The sequence below is a fragment of the Podarcis pityusensis genome, assembly GCF_964106645.2.
Source record: "Podarcis pityusensis genome assembly, chromosome: 16".
Classification (NCBI taxonomy): Eukaryota; Metazoa; Chordata; class Lepidosauria; order Squamata; family Lacertidae; genus Podarcis; species Podarcis pityusensis.
The window spans coordinates 6,395,432-6,419,655 of record NC_138041.1 but is presented as its reverse complement, the minus strand read 5'-3'; the positions used below and the strand labels follow the sequence as shown (position 1 = coordinate 6,419,655).

At 45.7% G+C, this 24,224-nt stretch overlaps 1 long non-coding RNA gene across 1 annotated transcript; it reads right to left on the bottom strand.

The window, feature by feature from the left end:
- Positions 1-283: 283 nt before the first annotated feature.
- Positions 284-23,802, bottom strand: LOC308465192. Its single transcript, XR_013980337.1, has 6 exons — positions 23,006-23,802; positions 19,145-19,343; positions 9,333-9,387; positions 2,986-3,114; positions 2,476-2,624; positions 284-946 (listed from the first exon to the last, which is right to left on the bottom strand). It is a non-coding gene; the product is annotated as an uncharacterized lncRNA (long non-coding RNA).
- Positions 23,803-24,224: the final 422 nt, after the last annotated feature.

Sequence of the window (24,224 nt, the reverse complement as noted above, 5' to 3'; positions counted from 1 at the left end):
CTTTCAAAGGTTTTGGGCTGGGGATCTTTCCCAGCCCTACCTGGCATCATCCAGACTGGTCCCCTAAACACATAACAGTACTTTCCTGAGAACAGATTTCTTTGGGTAAATGGTCACATATTGATGTGGAAATGGGGTGGACTGAAATTAAGACTGGGCAAATTATTATTATTGTTATTATTTAAATTTTATTTATACTTTTCAGATATATGCATTTCATATACATTTTACAATCATTTTGACATTTTAAAACTTGACTTCCTTTCCCCTCTTAAATTTATTTTTAATATCTACTGCATATCCAAATTATCTTACCTTACACATTTATTTATCTTCTTTAAATATATACTCTTATGTAACTGCAGGTTATTACAATAATCCTGCCAGTGTTTTTATCTGTTTACAGTTTATCTGTAACTATTCAATAAACAATTTCATTCTTTTATAAAAAGTTTGTTATCTTGATTTCTTGTTCTACCGGCAAGTTTCGCCATTTCTGCATATTCCATAAGTTTTTGTATCCGTTCTTCTTCTTTATATTTTTGGGCAAGTAGCATTCTTGCCGGTGTGGTTGCATACATGAATAAGTTTCTATACAATTTAGGTAGCTCTATCCCTATATTTCCCAAGAGAAAGGCTTCTGGTGTTATTTATTTCATTTTATTTTTACAAACTTCATTTTAGACATCCTTTCCATTTCATTGTATATCATTTCCCAGTAAGCCTTAACCTTACTACAAGACCACCTGGACAAATTATAAACAGGGAGAAAGCCAAATGGAAAGGTCCAGTCAACTCTAAATTTATGTGTGCCAATGAGCAAACTCCCTTTGCTGGAGATCTTGGTGTTGCATAGCTTTAAAAGGCATCTGAAGCACTTGTAAATGTTTCCAAAGCACACATCGCATCCACATTCCAATTACTGCCAGGGGTTTATGAGCGGCTCCTAAAAGTGTTTTAAAATCATTAGTTTGGTTGTATATCCTCACAGAAAGCAGGTCACCAAATGGTCCCTGTCACACATGAATTCAATCGCAAGGAGATGCCCATTTATCCACTGAAGGGGACACATTCTTAGGAAGGGTCTAATCCAGGGGTCAGCAAAGTTTTCGTGGCTTGGGCCGGTTCACAGTCCCACAGATGCTGCGGTGGGCCAGAGTACGCACGCACGCATGCGCAAACACTATTTTCGGCGCTCCTTCCAGCACAGAGGAGGCGTGCACAGCTTCCCATTGGCTGTAGGAGCTTCCTGCAGCCAATGGGAAGCTGGCCAGCATCATGGAAGGCGGTCCCAACTCTGCTCTGTGGCAGTTTAGTGCAGCGCACGGGAGCCAACCGAACGGGCAGTGGGGGTCCCTGAGCAGGCAGCAGGGGTCCATGGGCCGCTTGTGGCCCATGGGCCTTAGGTTGCCGACCCCTGATCTAATCTGAATACAGGACAGGGATGACGACAACGACACATATGGGAAATTGCATGTGAAAATGCATATCGTCGTAAAAATAACATACAAAAAGGCATCATATCAAGGGAAATAACTTGCGTAAAATCACATACAAAAGTATGTATAGTTCTATGACTGTGAGTTGTTTTATTTTTTTTTTAATATTTTATTAAGGATTTTCTTGTTTTACAGAAGTGTAGTGCCTCGTTTTTTGTTTTTTTTATGTAACATTTTTACAAATCCATTTCATTTGTTGAGGCATTAGGGGGAGAAGAAAAAAGAAAGGGGGGTGGAGAGAGGGAAGATGGATGGGGGTGGGGTCGGGTGGCGGTGTTTCTATTATGTTTAATGTATGTAGAGTTTGGTGTCAGCGTTGCTTGTGTTGTTCACTTGTGTTCCTTTGGTGGTGAGAGAGGTTGGGGTTGGCCTAGGGTGTGATTGTTTGCTTGTGATTGGCTGTGGTGATCTTTGTTTTCGTGTGTGAGTGAGGTGGGTGGGTGTTTTGGATCAGGTTAGCCATATTGATTTGTATGCTGTTGGTGGATTATTGTCATTGTCCTGTTGGGCTGTGTATGTGATAAATGGGAGCCATACCGGGGTGTGAGTTGTTTTAAAATGTTTTTAACACTGTGCTGTGTCTTAGTTGTTGTAACCCGCCCTGGGCGAGGAGTTGGAAAATGCACACTAAATGCTTTTTCGTGATGGTGCTCTTTTTATGTTTACTCTTTAAAGATTGCAAAACCAGTACAGAACTGTGCTAATCGCAGATGGAACTGAAAGATATGCCTATGCAAAAGAGAGGAAAAAGTTGCAGGATCTGTTCAAGCCTCCTTGTGAAGCCCATAAAATAGTGACTGTATTCTATAAAACATCTTCCCTAAAAGAAAAATCAAAGGAACTACTGTGCTTTGCTAAACGGGCGTCGCATTTTTATAGGGGGCTGTGTGCTTGAATGCAACACAAGCCCCAAATCAGAGGCCAGAAAAAGAAAAGATGCTAGTAAGCGTATTTTTAGAGAATCTGTAATTAGTACCTCAAGTCCCCAAGGGTGGCTCAGGCTGGCCTTGGCTTTAACTGAGAAAGCATATATATAACTGCTCCAGCTTTCACATTGATCTCAGAAGATACGCTCATTGTGTTCTACCAAGAGAACAAGGTAAGTGCATTCTGGTGGTGGGAGACCTGGAAGAGGTGCAGAGGTTGGAAACAAAATTAATTGAGGGTTTGGAGCCCCTAACCTAGAAGGGAAGGGTGAATTGTGTGGGGATGTTTTGTAGTATGGGACATACAGAGAGAGAGAGCTCTGCTGGAGCAGACCAATGGTCCATCTAGTCCAGCATCTTGTTCTCATAGTGGCCAACCAGATACCTCAATGGGAAACCTGCAAGCAGGACCAGGGCACAAGAGCACTCCTGTTTCCTGTGGCTTCCAGAAACTGATATTTATCAGCATTACTGCCTCCAACCATGCATGGTTACAATGCATGGAGCATGCTGAGAGGCAGAGCATAGCCATCATAGCTAGTAACCATTGATAGCCTTACCCTCCATGAAACTGTCCAGTCTTCCTTTAAAGTCATCCTCTTTGGGGAGTGAGTTCTATAGCTTAACTATGCACTGCATGAAGAGGTCCTTTCTTTTATCTGTCTCAAATCTTCCAGCATTCCTGAATTCTAATGTTATGAGAGAGAGAGAGAGAGAGAGAGAGAGAGAGAGAGAGAGAGAGAGACTTTTCTTTATCCACTTTCTCCATACCATGTCTAAACTTCTATAAAGTCACCTATTTCTTGCCTTTTTAGATTAGAGTCCCAAATACTACAACCGTTCCTCATAGAGCTGTTCTATTCCATCACATTAGTCATTTGGGTTGCTATTTTCTGAACCTCCATCTACTTCTGGGTACAGTGGTACCTCAGGTTACATACGCTTTAGGTTACAGAGTCCGCTAACCCAGAAATATTACCTCGGGTTAGGAACTTTGCTTCAGGATGAGAACAGAAATTGTGCAGTGACGGCACAGTGGCAGCAGGAGGCCCCATTAGCTAAAGTGGTGCTTCAGGTTAAGAACAGTTTCAGGTTAAGAACAGACCTCCAGAACGAATTAAGTTCTTAACCCAAGGTACCACTGTACTTGGTGATGTGGAGACAATCAGAGGAGGGATGTTGCTGTCATGATCTGCTTGTGGGCTTTGCACTCGTTGGCCACTGTTTTAAGAAAGGGTAATTGACTAGTTATTATTCTGATCCATCAGTGGTCTTCTTGTGTCTTTTGATGGGTCCGTCAGCAGTTCTTAGCCACAGCAGCTAAAGGGAGCCCACAAATTCAGAGCCAGCCTTCTTGTAAAGGTGTCAGGGACATAGGAGAGAGGAAGGTTGTTGCCTTAATTCGTTGTGGGTTTCCTATGGACATCTAGTTGGGTATTGTGGGGAAGAGGATGCTGAACTGGATGAACCTGGGGTCTGATCCAGCAGAACTCTCCTTGGGTTACTTTGTGTTCTTAAATTGCCTAATGTGAATGATGATGATGATATTGTGAAAGTGAGTCCCCTGCATTAATGTCATTGAGAAAATCCTTGTTCATTATCTGAAAAGCCTGTCTCTATTCATCCTTACTCTGCTGCTTTGAGCATGGCACCCATGGTCCCTTTACTTTCTTTCAGCTGTGTTGGGTACTGGGCATGCAGATAGACCTGAGATGAGTTTGGGCATTGGTACAGTGACCACTGCTGTTGTGACATCACCAGCGACAAATTAGTGCAATGAAAAGCAGTGGCATTTGATATCTTTCACACAGATCCTTGGGAGCAGCCTTTGCTCCTTTTTTTTTAAAAGATATTTATTGAGATTTTCCAAATGTTACAATATAAAAATGAAAAAAAGGAAAAAAAGAGAAAAAATACAAAATAAAAATGATTAAAAACCACTCAATTTTTCCATTACTTATTTTTCCTTAGCTTGTTTCCCGGACCTCCTCATACCTCCCTTTTTTGTATTCCAGTTCAATTTGTTGGTTCAGCAAATCCTTACCCTCTTTGTTTATCCTAATCTTTGGTCTTAAAATAGTAACGTTAGATTTTTACCTATTAACAACCCATTTTTCATATTCCCTTAAAGCATTACAGCTGGAAACCACTTAATTTCTATCCAACATCATTCTAACATTCATTAATTTTACAATATTTCTGTAGATAGTCTTTGAATTTCTTCCAATCTTCTTCCACCAACTCTTCTCCCTGGTCTCAGATTCTGCCAGTCATTTCTGCCAGTTCCATATAGTCCATCAGCTTCATCTGCCATTCTTCCAGAGTGGGTAGATCTTGTGTCTTCCAATACTTTGCAATGAGTATTCTTGCTGCTGTTGTGGCATACATAAAAAAAAGTTCTGTCCTTCTTTGGCACCAATTGGCCGACTATGCCTAGGAGAAAGGCCTCTGGTTTCTTCAAGAAGGTATATTTAAATACCTTTTTCAATTCATTATATATCATATATCAGCCTTTGCTCCTGAGGTCCAGAGATGATTGGAAGAGAAGCCAGGATCAAGGTGGGGCTCAAGACAGGGTCATTGGAGGCATCACTTCCAGATGCCTTGGGACCAATGCAGGTTTCTTCTGTGTGTTCAGTGGGATCAGGGTTATGCATGGACGGCCTCGGTCCTGTATACCTGAAGGAGCGTCTCCACTCCCATCGTTCAGCCCGGACACTGAGATCCACTGCCCAGGGCCTTCTGGTGGTTCCCTCATTGCAAGAAGTGAGGTTACAGGAAACCAGACAGAGGGCCTTCTCGGTAGTGGCGCCCGCCGTGTGGAACACCCTCCCTTCAGATGTGAAGGAAATAAGCAGCTATCCTATCTTTAAAAGACACCTGAAGGCAGCCCTATTTAGGGAAGTTTTAATATTTAATGCTCTATTGTTTTTAACACTCTATTGGGAGCCGCCCAGAGTGGCTGGGGAAACTCAGCCAGATGGGCAGGGTATAAATAATAAATTATTATTATTATTATTATTATTATTATTATTATTATTATTATTGAGCTCCAAACCATTTCCCTTGCAGAGGTTTCTTGAAGGTGTGGAACAGTCAATTTCCTAATGCTTGGACAGTGTTGGTTCACAGCTTTGACCCTTTATCCCAAAATATTTCCTTCCAGTATCCCCAGCATTGCAGAAATATGGCCTTCTACAGCCACCATTGCAGGATCCAGCACAGCTTCCCAACTTCAGGGCCATGTGTCAACCCAGGACCTCAGTGCTTTGCGATGAAACATTCAACATGCATCAAGAACCACCCACCATTTGCAGCAAGGTGCCCGGAACCCTGTGATCTGAAGTGCAAGATTCAGTGTCCTGAACCCTGCACCCCGAAATCCCCGGTGCCTGCCGAGGCCAAGAGTGCTGAGGTTTGCGACGCTGCATGTGCTGAGAAAAGTTCGTCCCCGCGCATGTCCCCAAGCACCAAACCCTGTCATGAGACCTGCAACACTAAAGATCCTCTGCAGCACCACCCTGAGAGATGCAACCTGTCAGGTCCTTTTCCAGGTCCTTTTCCAGGTCCTTTTCCTATGCTTGTGCAGTCAGGAATGCCCAAGCACCCCATGTCATGTGGTCCAAAATTCGGAGCACAACGCGGCTTCCCCTCCTCCTCCAGATGCTTCCCACCTCGTAATATGTACCAGTACACAGCCTCCAAAACCTATAAATCATGCTATGCTAAGTAGGGATCCGTGCAGCCACTATCTGGAAGGAAACTCAACATCTTGATCTAAGCCCTTGTTTGCAAGTAGAATGGCCTGGGGTGGGTGGGGAATCGTTTTGTAGTAAGAGTGCATTAGAACACGACATCAGGCCCTGTAGTCTATCAGTTCTAATAGACATTCAGAGCTCTTTCCATACCCTCAGATTATGTAAGTTGTGTGCATTTGGTGGGGAAAGTTGGGTTGTGGTAGCCCACTCCACTCCTGACATATACCTAAACATTTATCGGTGTGGGAAGAACCGTGCATATGCAGGCTCTTCCATGCAACCCAGAATCATGATCCATGCAATCTTGAACCCTGGCCTTATAATCTAGAACCCTGATCCACATGATCTGGAACTCTGGGAAAGCAGGTTCTCATTGACCTAGAGAGGGACCAGTATATTTCAAGCTCTTCAAATAGGGGTTCTACTCAGACTGTAAAATCAATGGGTGTATGTTGGAGGGGTGAGTCTGGCCTCTACCCAAACCACGTGTATTCAGCTTGAACATCTGAAAAGCCTTTGAGGGTTCTAATCAAATTCCTATTGTCTTTAGCTATATGGTAGAAAGGGGTAGAAATGTAGGTAGAAAGGGGAAAGTATTCTTCTAGTTTTATAATCGTAGCTACAGAAGCTTCGAACAACAAATCCTATGCATTCATTCATATACCCAAACACACTAAAACTATGGATGGGGGCGGGTTTTTTTGGTCAGAAAGGAAAGGAACAGCTTTGCTATGTACAAAAATGAAGCTGTCATTCTATTCACATTTACCCGGGAGGAAGTCCCCATGGAACAGAGTGGAACTTATTTATGAGTAAAAATGCATAGCATTGTTCTGCTAATAGCTGTTTCTAAAGCATAGCATTTTTTAGATATAAAAATATGCCTCTCAAAGCTTTGCTCAAAGTTCTCAAACCCTTGCCTGCCACCAGTTGCTTTGCCCAAAATGGATGCTAGTTTTGTTTACAGTCTCCTTCATATGGTCCAAAAATGGCTCCAGGACCTCCTTCTTCTTGGATCAGTTCCCATGTGGATTAAAATGCTATGTTGCCTTACAGCTTCCATTTGTTGGTTGATTTATTAAATACTTCTGCGTTGCTCCCTTTCTCCAAAAGGAGCAGTTATGATCATTTACAGGTCTTAAAGGTTCAGGGCACAGAGGAGGCTCTAAGCTGACTTTAAGAGATCTCAAAGATCTCATGGCTGAAAACTTGCACCACTTAAAACAGTAATGACTTCCCCCAAAGAATCCTGGGAACTGTCATTTGTTAAGGGTACTGAGAGCTGCTATGAAATCCCTGTTCCCTTCATAGAGCTACAATTTTCAGAGTGGCTTAGCAGTTGACACCTCTTCCCATGGAACTTCAGATTGCTTACACAGGGTGTAAAGCACATGGCTTCAGGCTTTTATTTTAAGTGTGGGGTGCCTGGTGGGGATTTGTGCAGCTGGAAAACATGCTTTTAACAAACCCTGAGCCCAAAGGCCACACCTGGTCCAGGGATGTTGGGAGTTGTAGTCTGAGAATGTTCTTGGACTCCAGATCCCCCTAGCCAGTGTTGGCCAATGGTCAAGGATGATGTGAGTTCAGGCCCAGAAACGTCTTGGAGGAACGGAGATTTCCTATTCCTGCTGCAGAGGAATATTTCAGAAGTGCTGATCTCTGTGCTGGAGCCTGAGTGTTGGGATCCTTAGCTCAGGGGTGAAGAGCTTGTTGCCCAACAGAGGATGTTGGACTCAGCATCCAGCATGGCCAGTGGTCAGGGATGTAATGGAACCAGCTGCAAAGCAGGGATTGCACGCATTGGTTAAATGTTTTGTTGATTTATTTTTAAGAGTTTTTATTTGCTACAACAGGGATGCGGGTGGCGCTGTGGTCTCAGCCACTGAGCCTCTTGGGCTTGCCGATCGAAAGGTCGGTGGTTTGAATCCCTGCGACATGGTAAGCTCCTGTTGCTCAGTCCCATGTCCTGCCAACCTAGCAGTTTGAAAGCACATCAAAGTGAAAGTAGATAAATAGGTATCACTGCGTCGGGAAGGTAAATGGCATTTCCATGCGCTGCTCTGGTTTCGCCAGAAGCAGCTTAGTCATGTTGGCCACATGACCCAGAAAAACTGTCTGCGGACAAACACTGGCTCCCTCGGCCTGTAAAGCGAGATGAGCGCCGCAACCCCAGAGTCATCTGAAACTGGACTTAACTGCCAGGGGTCCTTTACCTTTACCTTTTTTTTATTTGCTACAACATTGTTGTTTTTAAAAATACATGTTCTAATTTAAAATAATAGTTTACAGTCTAATAGACACAGTACAAAAGAGGGTGAGGGGAATAAAGTAATCCAAGTAAAAATTATTATATATCAGCCCTTTCTGTACTGGGTGGATACCAACGATTATTTAATTGTGCGTCCCCCATTGCAACACTGCTAGCTGCTGTTCTTTTTGTTACACCCTGAGTTTGCAGCCCTCGCAATCAGGTATCGTTGCCAAGAGGGTGGAGTATAATGAATGTAGGGGTGTTTGCATATAGGATTTATTCAGGTGTGTGTATGCAGAGTCAGAACTTTGTACAACTTAGGGCTCAACACATTGGATCAGGAGAGCCCTACTGGATCAAGCCAAAGGGGATCTAGTGACCAGCATCAGCTTACCAGATTCCTTAAGAAAGCCCATAAGCAGAGCACAATGTCAACAGGCGTCCTCTTTGCCTACCCCCAACATCCGAGATATACTCTCTCCATGAATGGAGATTCTGTTCCTACCATGGCTAATAAGGACAAGAACCATATACAATTTGGAAGGATTTGACAGAAGATATGGGTGGCACTCAGTGCCAGATTTACATATAAGCTAAACAAGCTATAGCTTAGAAACCCACTCTTTTGTCCCCCCCCCCTCCAAAAAAAAAAAAAAAAAAAAAAGAGGGGAAAAACTGGTTGTACATTTCCAAAATATAAGATGAAAAACAAATAAAATAAAACCTACATACAGCAACAGTGTTTCGTGTTGTGTAGGCTCCTATTTGTTACGTGTAAATAAATGGCTTTAGATATCTGTTAGGTCCATAAATTACCATATAGCATATATTCAACACAAAAAACAGTGACAATTTATTGTTGACAAAGGACAGCTGGACATATAAAGGGTCCCATTACCTTCAGCAGCTTAGGGCTTCATCAAACCTAAATCCAGCGCTGGTGGCACTCATATCTGTCGTATGACAAAGACCAAGTTCATAAACATTTTCTTAATCATTAGATAAGGAGTTTGTTGGGTGTGTGTGTGGAGGAGGAATCAAAACCTCCTGAAATACAAAACCCTGCTATGACTGATAGAGGCTTGTGCACATAAAGGAACAAATATGCAATCTAAATGGGCTTTATACAGAGACATATGGAGTTTCCATGAAAATGAATGTAAGCTTTAAAATATATGGCAAAATACAAAACCTAGTAGGCAACCAGTTTCAAAATCATCGATCAAATGCAATCTATAAAAAGGATTTAAAGAACAGATTCACTGAGCAAAGGTCAAATTTTGAAGCTGGTTTATGTGAAAGTGATGCGAAATGAATTTCTATAATATATAAATTGTTGCTACCATAGGAAACAAAGGGTGAGATGGTCAAAACAGCAATGATGGATGGTCCTTCTGATGTCGTTGAATTACATTACTCATCATCCCCAGCCAAAGTGACCAATTTTGGGAGTCCACGAACATTTGGAGTGCCGCAGGTTCCCCAACCCTGAACAAGAAGTTCCAAGTGAGAACAAACACTGCCCTCTTGTGGTTAATTTTTTGGGGAAAGACAGGAGCCATTCTCTTCTGGACTGGACATATTTAAGTAGCGCCCATCTTTCCAAGCCACAAGAAATCCCCAGTACCAGCCTATTCAAATTCATTTTAAGCATTTGAGAAATGTATCTCAGAACCAAAATATATGAATATGACCTGTAGGTACAAAAAAAGTTGCTTGTTACAGTTAGGTGGTAAACAATTGCCCAGTGCCATTATTCCAGATTTTGTCCAATTAATCGTATGGCTTGAAATTCTACCTAAAGTATTAGTTATTTTTATTAATTTGAGTATTGGTGCTGCAGGTGTACTAATAAACAGTAAAAAAATAAATCATTGATGTATAAAACTAATTTAAATTCTGCTTGCTTGTGACCATAAGCAAATTTCTGCCAAAGTGGTGTAGTGATTAAGAGTGGTAGACTTGTAATCTGGTGAACTAGGTTCGCTTCCCTGCTCGTCCACATGCAGCTGCTGGGTGACCTTGGGCCAGTCACACTTCTCTGATGTCTCTCAGCCCCACTCACCTCACAGAGTGTTTGTTGTGGGGGAGGAAGGGAAAGGAGAATGTTAGCCGCTTTGAGACTCCTTCAGGTAGTGATAAAGCGGGATATTAAATTCAAACTCTTCTTCTTCTTCTACATAAGAACATAAGAAGATTCTGCTGGATCAGCTCAATGGCCCCTTCATTTTTTTTTTTAAAATCATATTTATTAAAGTTTCCAAAGATATAGAAATACAAAGAAAAAAGAAAAGGAAAAAAAAAAATATTTAAAACCTTACTTTCATTGCCTACTTTCATGGACTCCCCCCCTCCCCCCCCGACTGTATTCCCCTTTCCTTAATTTGGTTCTACAAGCTCTCACTCCCAATTTGAAGCTTAATTTGTTTAACCCACTATCCAAATTGAATTGTACAAATCTTACACCGTCCCACATCATTAACAAAAAAAGAAAAAAGATTTTCCCCAAGATCCACCCCAGTTCCTTCCACGAATTCCCTTTTTTTAAACACGTCCAATCAAAATAAGATGACATACTGTCAGGGGTTCAGGAGCAGAGGCAAGGGCAAGGGAGGAAACAGAGAGCGAGGGGGAGGAGGCAGAAGAAAAGATGAGTGATGACGACGACCCGAGATCTCCGAGTCTTTCCAGTGAATCAGAAGATTCACAAAAAGGAGCACCAGTGGCCAGGGCAAGGGGGGAGCCTAGGGGGACACCCCAGGAAGATAGAGCCAGAGGGGACTCAGAGGGGAGCAGTTGGAAATCGGGACCAGCGTCACCGCCAGAGAGCAGGGAAGAGGAAGGGCGCCAGGGATCAAGCGCTGGCAGCTCACAACAGGGGGGAGGGCACGAGTCAGGAGTGGCCACACCTCCATCGGGGAGCGAAGAAACGGTCAGACGGAAGGTGGAAGGTTGGGCGCGCGCGCCAAGGTCAAATGCACAGGAAGGTGGCGCAGTAGGCAGCCCGGAAAGGGAGCCAGGTCCTAAAGCCCGCCGAAAGGAGGGAGAAGAGTCAGGGGGGTCAGCGTCAGAGGAATCCCGGAAGGAAGAGACCCCGGGGGGCAGAGGGACCCAGAGAAGAACAGTCAGGCGGAAAAGGTGGAGCAGGGCTAGGATATTAAGTTGGTGTACAAGGGGCGGAGACTCAGACGGAGCTTCGCCGATCTAACCATTAGACGTAGGGTTGCACGCAGCAGCTTGAGAATGGAAACTGTAACTCAATAAAGACTTTTATTTAATGATCGCTGGCTAGCGTGATCCTCTGTGAGCTAGGATCTGGAAGCAACTCTGACAGTAAGCTCCGTCCCCTAAATTGTGGGCATCTACAGCCTCGCGGAGAGGAGAGAAAGCGGGTGCCTACTAGCGAGCTCACGAACGGCAGACAAAATGACGACCGAACAGCAGATAGCGGAACTCAGAGAAGCAGTGTCACGACTGAATGCCGAGGCTCTTGCATCCAGGAAGAGAGAGGAGGATGCAGCTGCCGCCTACAGGGATCTCCAGGTCAGGTTGGAAGTGCTTACGAAGCATGGGCAACTGACACCCAAACCGGAGGGGATTGGGTTGGGGAGACGAACAGGCGGTCTGGTCTCTCACTTCGATGGGAATTTGCAACAGTACCCCAACTTTAGAGCAGATGTAATGTGTGCACTGCAACTGCTGAACAATGACTTTAGAGATGAGCAAGAGAAGGTGGGATTCATCATGTCCCATTTGCATGGAGATGCTAAAGCATGGCTGCGCAATTTGTGGAGAGATAAGGATCCGGCGCTCCAAAATGCGGATGCCTTTATTAAAGCGATGGATGGGTGCTTTTTATCAAGCATTGACGTGGATCTTGCTCGGCAGCAGATACATGGACTGAAGCAAGGGAGGGCCAGCGTAAGGCAGTACCATGCCCGCTTTTTCGCTTTGGTCAGTGCCCTGGAATGGGACAGAGATTCGGCTCCTGTAAGAGACCTGTTTTGGGAGGGATTGCACGGCTCGGTTAAAGATGAAATTGCGAGGGGGGAGGGACCCCGGACCACGCAGGAGATCGTTCAGAGGGCGTTGGCGGTGGGGGTGAGGCTGGAAGAACGTCCGTGGAGCAGGGACGAAGGGCGCGGAGGGCGCGAACCAGCCAGGGGCTCCTCCTTCCTTCCCAGAGAAGCAGCGCGTGCGCAATCCACGCCTCCGCCAGGAGGAGGGGCGGAACCTATGGAGGTTGGAGGTGCAAGGGCTCAGTCAGCAGCCAGAGCCCTAGCACCGGCAACAGTGAAAGCGAAGCCTCCTAGAGGGAACAGGAAATGTTACATCTGCGATGATCCACAGCATATGGCGAAAGAGTGTCCCCGGAGGCTCCACAAGCACACTGCAGCCTCAGCAATGGTAACTGCAGCAACGCAGCAAGGAGAACCACAGCAGGGAAACGACGGAGTCTGGCTGGAGGAAGAGGCACTGGGGGCCAGCCAGACGTCTCAGTGAAGCAGTCCCCAGAGATTTTACAGCCCATGGACCCCCTCCCGCCCAAACCAGTAGTAAGGCTCACCGCATCTCTCCAGCTGCCCAATGGAATCACCATGGACGTGCCAATCACCATTGACTCAGGAAGCAATGCGGACTTTATAGGGCAGGACTTTGTCGACCGGCACGCTATGCAGTTGCTGCCTGCCATGCTGCCCCTGCAGGTTGTCACGGTGGATGGCAGGGAGCTGCTAGGGGGGCAAGTGGTGAAGCAGACGCCACCAATGGTGATGCGACTTGGGAATCACAGGGAAATCATCAGCTTCAATGTCACTCAACTATCGGACACGCCCATTGTATTGGGCATGAGTTGGCTGGACAAGCACAGCCCGACGCTGGCTTGGTACCAGAGGCAGCTGACCTTCGGCTCTTCCTTTTGCGCTGAACACTGCATCGTGCCCCGGCAGGAAGGAGAGGAAGAGGAGTCACAGCTGCAGCTAGGCACGCTGCAAGCGGTTCCCCACAAGTACGCAGAATTTTTGGAGGTTTTCTGCGAGAAGGAGGCAGACAGGCTACCCCCCCACAGACCATATGACTGCAAAATTGACCTGCTGCCGGGGGCGGCGCTGCCCAAGGAGAAGCTGTATTCCATGTCTGAGGACGAACTGCAGGAACTCAAAGAGTTCATAGATCATAATTTGGAGCGCGGTTTCATCCGAGAGTCCAAGGCAGCGGGGGGCAGTCCGGTATTCTTTGTTAAGAAGCGGGACACGCCCCAAAAAAGACTTGTAGTGGACTATCGCATCTTGAACAGTGTGACCAAGCCATCGAACTTCCCCATGCCCCGAATCGACGACCTCCTCGCAAAGGTACGGAAGGGCAGAGTGTTCACCAAGTTGGACCTGCGAGGGGCATACAACCTCATTCGCATGCGGGAAGGAGATGAGTGGAAGACAGCCATGTTCACGCCCCTGGGCACCTACGAATATAGAGTTATGCCTTTTGGATTGCAAAATGGCTCCCACGTTTTTCAAGCTTTCATGCATCACGTGTTGGCGGGGCTCCTCTACAAGACGTGCGTCTGTTTCTTGGATGACATCCTGATCTTTTCGGAATCGCAGCAGGAGCATGACAGACACGTCAAGGAAGTGCTGAGCAGGCTACAGCAACATAGGCTTTACGCCAAGCTGGAGAAGTGCCAATTCGACGTGACGGAGGTGGATTTCCTGGGCTACAAGTTGTCTGATAAAGGGCTCGCCATGGACAGCGCCAAGGTCCGAGCAGTGTTGGATTGGAAAAGCCCACGCAACCGGAAGGAGGTCCAACGGTTTGTCGGCTTCGCGAACTTCTATCGCAAGTTTATCAAAGGCTTTGCGATGCAGACAGCGGCCATCACGGACACGCTCAGCTCCAAGAAAAAGAAGTTCATCTGGACAGAGCAGGCGGAGCAGTCCTTTCAGGCACTCAAGCGTCTCTTCGCGTCGGAAGAGCAGCTGCTTCATGTCAACCCCAGCAGGCCGATGAGGGTGGAGACAGACGCTTCGGACAGAGCCGTGGGAGCAGTCCTGCTGCAGAAAGACCCGCAGGGGGTTTGGAGGCCGGGAGCGTTTTACTCAAGGAAGCTCAGCAAGTCCGAACAGAACTACACCATCTGGGACAGGGAGTTGCTGGCCATTCATGCAGCGTTCAAAGCGTGGAGGCACTTCCTGATCGGTGCCAAGCACACGGTGCAGGTCTGCACGGACCACAAGAATCTAGAGCACTGGCGCACGGCACAGTTCCTGAACCAGAGGCAGATACGTTGGGCTGAGTTCTTTGCGAATTTCGACTTCCGAATAGAGTATGTCCCGGGGGACACCAACATCATGGTGGATGCTCTCTCCCGTAAGCCACAGTATCTGGAGGAGGCAACGCCAGCGGCCGCCATGCACATCTTCGCACCGACAGTGTGGGCGTGCGCGGCGGCAACAGTTGACCTGGATGCGGTGCGACGAGCGTTGCAGGATGACTCCTTCGCGCAAGCAAAGATGGCAGAGGTGCACAGGGGCACGGCAGCGACCGACGAGTTCCAGCTGCGAGATGGTTTGCTCATCCGTAAAGGGGCCATCTATGTGCCGGGAGACGAACTTCGCGCCAAGGTACTGCAGCAGCTGCACGACGCGCCCACTGCCAGGCACTTTGGCAAGGAGAAGACGGTGGAATTAGTAGCCAGAGACTTCTGGTGGCCTGGAATGAGAGGGGAAGTCGCGGACTACGTGGCGAGGTGTGACACCTGCCAGAGGGCCAAACCAGTGCACAGACCGCCGGCCGGACTGCTGGAACCGCTGCAAACTCCGTTCGAACCATGGGAGAGAGTGGCCCTGGACTTTGTCACGGATCTGCCCAGCTCGAGGGGCAAGACGGCTGTGCTGGTGGTGGTGGACTTGTTCTCCAAGATGGCACATTTCATTCCGTGTGCGAAGGTGGCCACGGCGGAACAAACCGCCAAACTGTTCATAGACCACGTGTTCAAGGTTCACGGTCTGCCGCGGTCTATTCTGTCCGACCGAGGGCGACAGTTCATCTCGAACTTCTGGCAGAGGCTGATGGGCTTCCTGAACGTCAAGATCAACCTGGCGTCGGCTAGACACCCGCAGACCAACGGGCAAGCGGAGCGGGTCAATGCCATCATGCAGCAGTACCTGAGATGTTATGCGAATCAACAGCCTGCGACGTGGGTGGATTACCTGCCTCTCGCCGAGTTCGCCTACAACAACACGAAGCACGTGTCCACGGGGGTCACGCCGTTCTTCGCCAACAACGGGAGGCACCCCAGAACCTTCCCGGGACTGGAAAGAATGGGGGAGGGGGAGCCGCAGACAGCAGATGCATTCGCGTCGGAGTTGCAGGAGGTCCACGATCAGCTGCGGCGGCACCTGGAGCTGGCTAAACACGCATACAAGGTACAAGCGGACAAACACAGAAGGGTTGGCGAAGAGATCCATGTGGGAGACTGGGTCTGGTTAGCAGCCCACGCAGTGCCGGCCAGGTCGTTGGCGAAGAAGAAACTAGGGCATAAACAACTGGGGCCCTACCAAGTCGAAGAACAGGTCAACCCGGTGGCTTTCAGGCTGGCTCTTCCGGAGGGTTCCAGAATGCATCCGGTGTTCCACAGATCGGTGCTCACTCCCTACAAGGCACCTCACAGGTTTCAGGAACCAGGAACGGCACCGGGTCCGCTCCGAGAGAGAACCGGGCAGGGGGGAGTGGCACGGGAGGAGCGCATCAACGAAGTCACGGAGATTTTGGACTCCAGATGGGGGGAAGAGGGGGTAGAATACCTTCTCGCCAAGGAGGGCACCCCGGCCAGTGCCAACAGCTGGGTGCCGGGCTACGCTTTAGACGAACCTCTGCTCAAAGAAGAGTTTCATGCCCTCTTCCCACATAGGCCAATGCCAGCAGACTTTTTCGACGACTGGCTTTTCACGCCCACGCTTTCAGCCAGCACGTTCCAGGGGTTCGACTCGGACGAGGAACTGACACGAGACGCCCGTTCCCCGGAGGGGTCACCCTCGGGATCTGCTTCAGAACCCTCGTATTGGTGGGATGATCGACCAGAGGAGCAGTTCCGCAGAAAGTGGCTGGAGGGTCCAGGACGAGCAACGTCTCCAGAAGGCAACGAGGGAGAGACGGACATGGACGTTTTCGGGGACGACCCGGGTTTCGAGCATGGCGGCACAGAGATGGAAGCGGAGGTGACCGTCGTCAACGAGAGCAGGGAGGAAGAACCGGAAGACTTCAGATGGCGGCCCGCCACGGGAAGCGAACTGTATCCGACATTCGTCCCCCTGACACGGCAGCACCCAGATCCCGCACCGGAAGGAGGGGAGGGGGGAAGAGGGGGCTTCGAGGGGGGGATGGATGTCAGGGCAACTCTGACACATACGTAAGTTATATAAAGAAATAGAAAATAAGAGATATAAAAAAAATTCAAAAGATTGTTACACAGCCTTTGGATTCCAAATCTCCCCCCCCCCTTCCCCGGTTTGAATTCCCCATGTCCATCAGTCTATACATTATCAGCCTGGAAGTCTCAATTCATGGCCAAATTTCTCCCCAATTCCATCTTGCCGGTTTTCTTTTAATTTATTAATTTTGATGATATTTAACTTCAAGTGTCCAATCTAACAAAGGCCTTTAATTTCCTTGATCTTTACCACTCCTCCCATTGTTCTTTCCGTGTCGTAATCAGTCCTTTGTTCTTCTTATTCCTCACTTTCTCAGGTTTCTTGTCCTGTTCAGCTGCTAAAACTTTCTTATTCAGAAATCTGGTATCTCTACAGAAGTTTGTTATTCAGGAACAAAAACTTACGTCCAGTCCCTTCCTTTCTTCAATAGAAAATTCTATTGTCTCCTTTAATGTAAATACCTCTGTAGACAAAATACTATTTCAGTTTTGCAGCTTTCCCAGAAGATAACAAGTCCTGTGCAAATCCCGGAGTATTTTTCCACTTACGACCGTTCTTGTAATGTCCCAATACCCCTCTAGGGGGATTATAATAACTTTGTATCCTCTGATCCAAAAGTCAAATTGTTGTTCCTTATTTTCCAACAGTTTGTATCCATATTATAGCAAAATGTAACAAAATTAACCAGCAAAGTCCTTGTAACAAAGTCCTCTTTAAATTCTCCAGCTTTGACAGCTACTTTGACAGCTGTCAAAGTCTCCGTCTCTCTTCACCAGGCTCCGCGGATCGCCCCGGTTCCCGGGGGGGGGTTGCATTCTCCTTCTACCCCTCCACTCTTCTCCTCCAGCACAGTTCTTATAATTTCCCATCGTGGAATTAATGATTTTTATCAGAAATATACTTCCCTTTGGACCTTGGTTGCTCAGTCCTTGTTTGGAATGCTTACAGTAGGGGGGGGGGATTGACTTCCTTTTTAAATCGCCCCCGCTCGTGCCAAATCCGAAATTTTAAACCCGATTTCCCAATTACTCACGGGTTGTTGTTAATAGTCCAAATTTTCAATGGAAGAAGTCAGCGCTCTCCATCGAATGGCATGCGGCTGCGCTCGGCAGGGAAAGCAGAAGACTCAAAGCACCACGCCGCTCCCCGGCACCCGATCCGAAGCCTTTAAAAAGGCTCCTTCACGAGTCGGGAGGGCGCTAATGGTGCAAGCCAAGTCACCCATGTCCACGGACTCCGTGCCCGTGGTTTTTAAGGGTCCCCGCGTCGCCGGCACGGTAGGACCCAGCCCCTGCCGAGCAGACTCCCTCCGGAGCTCGGAGGGAGTCCGCCATTCGGCGATGGCGCCAACCCGGAAGTCAGCTCAATGGCCCCTTCAGTCCAGCATCCTGTTCTCACAGTGGCCAATCAGATATTTATTTTATTTTATTATTTATTGAATTTATATACTGCCCTATACCTGGAGGTCTCAGGGTGGTTCACAGAAAAGATCACAATATATAAAATCAAAATAAAAACAATACCCCCCACCCAAAGAGCAATCACCAATAAGCTGGTCTAGATACTTCAACAATTGAATCCCCCCAACTCAGAAGGCTAGATATAGATGATAATGATAGATATTGATTCAGGTAGGTAGCCATGTTGGTCTGACACAGTCGAAATAATAAATAAACAAACAAATAAATAAATTGTCCGGTAGCACCTTATAGACCAACTAAGTTTGTTCTGGTATAAGCTTCTGTGTGCATGCACCCACACGAAAGCTGATATCAGAACAAACTTAGTTGGTCTATAACAGGGATGTCCAACAGGTCAACTGCAAGGTTTTGGTAGATCATGGTTGATCTCTGGCTCCCTTTCCCTAGTGTCACTAAAACTGACTAAAACTAACCCCTCGCCCTGCCCTCCATTGTTGTTTGATCTCTGGAAGGGAAGACAGAGCTTTCTCTGTGCTGCTGTTTTCATCCACAGCGATCTTTTTGTGAAGGGCTTTCCTTTCCTCAAAAAAGCTCAGACACTTTGAACCCCCGAGAAATGGGAGTAGATCACTGCCAGTTTTTAATTCTGAAAGTAGATCGCAGCCTCGTGAGAGCTGGCCACCCCTGGTCTATAAGGTGCTACTGGACAATTTTTTTATAGATAGATATAGCAGTGCTTTTTTTCTTTAAAAAATGTTTAGGGGTACTCTCATTTTGACTCAAGAAAACCACCATTTTATAGTTCAAATCGGGGAAAATAAATACAGTATATGGAAAAAAATACAAAGAACATGCCTTACCTCATATTACACAGTTGACAGCTCACAGTAACTTCCACATTGGCACAAGGTTGTGTGCACTAACATCTTCCCGATTCCTCTGTAAAACACCACACATCCACATTCCACACTGCTTCACACATTAAACGCTAGCTTCTGTCTGAGACTCAGGAAATGAGGCCGCCATTGGGGGTAGCAGCAGAACTGATGATTCACTGTGCTAGAGAAGAAACAAAAAAATGTTTGGGGGTATGCGTACCCCTGCGTACCCCCAGGAAAAAAAGCACTGGATATAGATACGGTAAATATAGTTACAGATATGTGACAAAACTGTATACAAAGATTTGTGTTTAGGAGAAATTTGTGATAAAATGTTGATTAATTTTTCATGAGGACTCTTTTTTTAATGCAAACTGGTGTTGAAATGTAGATGACTTAATTTAAGCATGGAAAACTGAGGAACTTGTCAGAAACTGAAATTGGCATATCCCTGCTGCCCCGCCCACTCTCCAAGGCATTGCAGAACAGTGGATCAGCACTCCTAAAATGAGGAAATCTGTTCTCTTTGGGAGGAGTATGAAAAGGGAACATATTAATGTAAGTCACGGAGGTGCTGAGGCAGGGAATGAACGTTGGTTGGGTGGGGACCAGCCCTGATGATAGGGAAGGGAGTTGACCTTTGTGAGCTTATCACTTGGCAATTAGTGTAAGGAAAGTCACCACCCATCTGGTTCTCATTTCTGGCTTAGGTGAGAGTCTGGGTTGGGCCCCCTTTTGCTGGGCGAGTTCCATAATAATCCCAATCTACTCCCTTTTCTTACAGCTGTGTTTACCAAAATACTTGAGAACACTTTTTATAAAAAAAACCACAACAATCTTTATTAAACATATTTCACAAAATTATACGACAATATACTACATTACAATTTGTATCCCATCCCATATAGCAAAAAATTTAAAATACAAGACCTAAAATAGACTTCCAATTGTTCTCAAAAAAACCAAATTACACTTGTTATATTACACCGTATCATATTATCATATTATCTTCTTAAGTCTTTTGGAAAAAGAAAAAAAAGAGAGAAATTAAATAGAAACATTAAATTTACATTAAATTATCTTTACATTGCAAGACTCATTCAAGATCTGCCAGGAGGTTTTTGCTGTCATAGTAATTTTTCAGATATTCCTTAAATATAATCCATTCTTGGTTTACTTTTTGTGTCGAATACCCTCTTACCCTCCCTGTCATTTTTTGCCCTTTGCAGATATTCTAACAGTTTAACCTGCCATTCTTGATTTTGTAGGTGTAATTTCATTTTTCCAATACGTTGCTTAGGTGAGCTTCAGAGTATGGGTTGGGCCTCCTTTTGCTGGGTGATTTCCATAATCATCCCAACCTACTCCCTTTTCTTACAGGTGTGTTTACTAAATTACTTGAGAACACATTTTTGCATTATCAGCAAAGCAAGTACCACCACACAAAGACCTGGCTCTGAGACTTCTTTCAAAAACTCCAGAGACCAGCTCTGTCCAGCTCTGAGGCCCAGAGCCTTCTCCAAATCCTGTGAACGGTTTGGAGTCCAGGGTGCCTCCAGGCTAGGGATAAGAAGGATCTGTCAATTCTGTCAATTCTCATTTTTCCAATCTTCAATTCAGTTCTGAAGCTATTTGAGATGTAATTGTTAATCCTCGTGAAAATTCACCAGCAAATTTCACATAATAAACATACTTAAACTAAGGTTACCAGATTTTTTCCAGTGAATCCGGGGACATTTTTCAACTTCAGTAGGGATGATAGGATTTTGTCAGGGGACTGATTTGTAAATCCTGGGACTGTCCCCAGGAAACGTCTGGTAACATTAACTTAAACATACATAAACATTTCTGAAAAGATGGGTTGGTTGGAGAACTCCGCTGCAAAATTTGAAAAATTGGGCCATTTGGAGGAAGATTGTATTTTGGTTCTCATGTTGTTGTGGAAAATGCAAATTTAACAGCTCATCTTTAGACGTGATCTGAATTGAATTTCTCACCAAACCCTACTGCAGACTGTGAGTATTTTTCAGGAGAGATTCAATCACAAACTGGAACTTTCATATTCTCCCCAACTGTGATTTCCAGCAACTGGTGCTCAGACGCATTATGCCTTGGACTGTAGAGGCAGAGGACAGCCATTGTGGCTGGTAGTCAAGGGTAGCCTTATTTGAATTTGTCAAATCCTCTTTTAAAACCATTAAAGTTGCTGGCCATCACTCCCTCCTTCCATAGTTCAATATATGCAAATGACAGCAACACCTCTCCTGTGTTCTGGGAAATGATCCATAATGACTTGAGGGGGTGTGTTTAAAAGTACTTTCCAAACAACAACAACAAACAGAGTCCTTTTTGTTGGGGATAATTCAGACAGAAATTCCCAGGGGTCAAAAAAGGTTATTTATGCATGCCGCTACTGCAGCCCGTGTTCTGTTAGCCCAAAAATGGAAAACGAGCGAGGTCCCAACTAAAGAAGAATGGGAACTTAAGTTGACAGAATATGCACAGCTTGCAGACTTAATATGTAGAATAAGACAACAAGAAGAACTTAACCTTTAAAGAAGATTGGAAAACGTCTATTGAATATATAGGAGGGAAATTGTGTACAGCTGAAAACGCTGGCAGCTTTAAGATAAATTCGACAGTGTAAACAAGTTTTGATGAATGCAATAATGGAATACTGAATGGTATAGTTTTTGTGAATATGCAGTGATTTATGATATGAAGCATGGAAAGAGAAGAAGGGAAGTCACTGATATCTTAAGGTTGTAAAATGAGCATTTTAACTTGTAAAACAGAAAATTTAATAAAGCCACTTCCGAACTAGAGAGGAGGTGGAGTTGCGGGCTTCACGCCCCCTCCACGTGCATGGGGGCTGGCCCTCAACCTCCGCATGATTGAGGGAATCCCCGGTCGCGTCATCCCCTGGCCAGCCAATCGGCTGGCCTGGGGGAGTGGCCTGGGCTATTTAGCTCTGGCGCAACCGGGGATCTCCCTCTTTTGCCACTTCAGCTTCTCTGGTTTCCCACCCTCCCGCCCTTTAAGGTTTTCCTTTGACCTTGCTATGGACCTCGGCTGGTCACCATTAAGGGGCCTGGTAGGATTTTTTCCACTTGGCAAATTGGCAACAGCCACTTGGTTTTTCGCCTACCTCGTAGCAAATCGCCACAACTTCCTTGGATTGGTAGTTAGGCATTGGTATTAGTATTGTTATGTAGATGGAAGAGGGGTGGAAGAGCCATCACCTCCCCCGCATATAGAAGGGTAGTCCGATAAAGGATTCCAGGAGGCGTGGCCCTGTCCGAAGCCTATGGAGGTGAGGGCCTAAGGCACGCCCAGGAGCGGTGACCCCGGGGGAGTTCCTAGTTGATGTGCATCAGCAGGACTCCCCCTACTGGTGATTAACCCTTCCCGGACTTCAAGCAATCAGGCTGAAGCCAGATAATCGGTTAGGACCAATGCCTAAGCCAATACCACTCATCACCTGTAACCAATAAAGTTGTGGCCATTTTTTGCCCATTAACCTAAATAATTGTGTCATGTGTCTTTATTTACACCGGGGGAAGGCGGGAACTCGCCACGATATATATGTATATAAAAATTTCTGTGCCCTCAAATTTTGGGCTCACCCAGGGCACCATATTATGAAAGATTAGCAAGTCTACCCCTGACAGGTGCTTGTCAAATAAATTTGCAAACATATATACTGTGTATCTACGGGTACCCTACTCCTAAGTTTGCATAAATAACTCCCTTATTTTTGGATAGCCCTTTCTTGCTTCCAAAATGATTGGCACTCATCCATCAGAGCGCACTATTATGGGACTGTATGTGTTTAAGGCTTACCTAGCGCCGCCACCATCACCTTGAGAGAAACAGGTGAGCATCCACTCTGATTTATTCACTGAGAGATCAGACAACATTCACTGTTTAATCAGCATTCATCGTCATTTGTTTGCATGAAGGTGAAACTGCATTTGCATCAAGCAAGCATCTCCCCATATGTTCTGGGGCATTTCCCTATCATTTTCCTGATAGCAAGAAGTCGCTGTCTGTTGGGGAAGCAGGTTTGTTGTGCAAGATGCCTAATTATCCATTATAATGGCGTAACCTGAATCTGCCGACACTTGCGATTGAAAACCACCTGGAAATAGGGACAGACTGGAGGTTCCCTGATTTGACTGGTGGCAGCTGACCTGATTTCTTTCTCAACATTGCAAACCAAGTCTCTGCAGCCCATTTAACAGCAGGAAATAATAGGCAGCAACATAATAATAATAATAGTAATCAACCAAACCCAAAAGGCGAGACTTCGTTATTGGAGACACATCCCTGCCCCTGGTTCTCCTCTTTAAGGTCTGTAAACACATTCAGTAAACAAATGGAAATATTTAAGCCCCTGAATCTCAAGTGGTCCCATTCTTTTAGGTCAGTTTCTGAATAATTCTATAAGATCTATCATCTATCTATCATCTACCATATTGGCCCGAATATAAGCCATACCTGCAAATAAGCTATACCTTTAAAATTCAAGGAGAGAAAAAGAAAAAGACAATCTCCAAATATAAGCCGCTCCCTTAAAATTGGAGAGAAAAAGAAAAAAAATTAGATTCAGGGAATAAAATAGTGATTTTATTTTAACATTTACCATATAAGCCTTTGATCTTGCAAACCCGGAAAAGTTACAGTATGTACAATCGCTAAAATTGCAAATTGGCAAGAAAACTTTTTTCTTTGTTCCATTTTACCATATGCCTGTTTCAGCAACAATATCATAAAAGCCATTTTTTGTAAGTACGTGAATTTAAGCTGCATTTTGACTTTTCGCGGTCGGAATTTGGGGGGGAAGTGTGGCTTATATTCAGGCCAATACAGTATCTATCTAAACCTATCTTAAGAAGAGCCCGTTGCATCAGGCCAATGGCCTGTCTAGTCTTGCATTCTGTTCTCACAGTGGCCAACAAGACATGCCAATGGGAAGCGTTAGCTGCTTTGAGATTCCTTAGGGTAGTGATAAAGCGGGATATTAAATCCAAACTCCTCCTCTCCCTTCCTCCCCAAGCAA